Source organism: Corvus brachyrhynchos, unplaced genomic scaffold (assembly GCF_000691975.1).
Source record: "Corvus brachyrhynchos isolate BGI_N302 unplaced genomic scaffold, ASM69197v1 scaffold115, whole genome shotgun sequence".
Lineage (NCBI taxonomy): Eukaryota > Metazoa > Chordata > Aves > Passeriformes > Corvidae > Corvus > Corvus brachyrhynchos.
In genome coordinates, this window is record NW_008239553.1 from 23,408,433 (window position 1) to 23,409,656 (window position 1,224).

Below are 1,224 nucleotides of genomic sequence, written 5' to 3' on the forward strand. Positions count from 1 at the left end.
GACGGAGCTGAGGGGTGCGGGGTACGGGCCTGGGCGCCTCGAGGCGTGACCCTTCGGGGGGGCTGTTTCGTTATGAAACAAATGAGTAATGGAGTTAATCCAGTAATAACGGAGGGTAACGAGTAACAACGGTTTCGCTCGTTAAAGAATTGGAAAATTAGAGCAAAACCAAACCCTGCTCTGAGGCAGAGGAGCATTCTGAGGATGGACAAGCAGTCTGAATTTCCTTGAGACTGCCTCGCAGCTGAAGTCCTTCGCTGGGAGAGACACTTGCTGTTTATTGCATGCGTTTTTTTATTTCTGAGTAACTTCCCTCTTGATTTCTTCACACAAGAAAATTCAGTTTTATCAGATGTCTTGCTTCTTTGAATCAGTGCCTTGTGAATGCCATTCGATAGAAGTATCCAAGTGTTTTTGACAGCAAATAAAATTATGATTATTTTTGAAGACAGAGCATTACTTTTTTCTCTCCCTTTCCAGCATGTACTCAGATCTACTTTTTTTTTTTTTTTCTCTTGATACATCTTACTCTTTAGGAAGGTAGCACTAAGTAACCACTGACCAACTTTGGGCTGCTGCTTCCCCCTGGTACCACACCGCCTCTGTTCCCGGCCTCCCGTGTTGGTAGTGGGGCTGCCAGGAAGAACACGCACAAGCGGGAGCAGTGACTTGTTCTGCAGCGTAACCTGCCTTCACACAGGCAAACAGGGAGGGGAAAATTGCACAGGTGCGTGGTTATCATCACCACAGTTGCAGTCGGCTCCTAGGATCCGCTGCAAATATTTGGGTGTGCTGAGATGCAAGGAAAAGCAGGAAGAAAGAAATTGATAGTAACATTGCTAGAAAGCAAAATATTTTAAAAATTTCTATTAGCTTGAGTGAAAAAAAATGACACCATTGTTCCACTTTTATTCCTTAAACATCACCAGCTGCATTCCCTCTCTGGTCAAAACATGTCTTTAATGACAAGCAATAACAAGGAGTTGGTACAAACTTCAATCTAAAGAGGCTTTAAGCAGTGAATTTCATGTCTGGATGTTCACCTGCAGAGCATTTTAAAGAACAGTTCAGCACTTTTGCCTGCTTGTGCTCATACTTACTGAGAAAATACGATGAAGCCCTCCTGCAGGAAATGGCACTAAGCCCAAATGTACAGTGGTGGAGTGACCTCCTTGCTTGGAGGGAAATAAAAAGAACCCTCACAAAAAAAACCCCAAAACAACA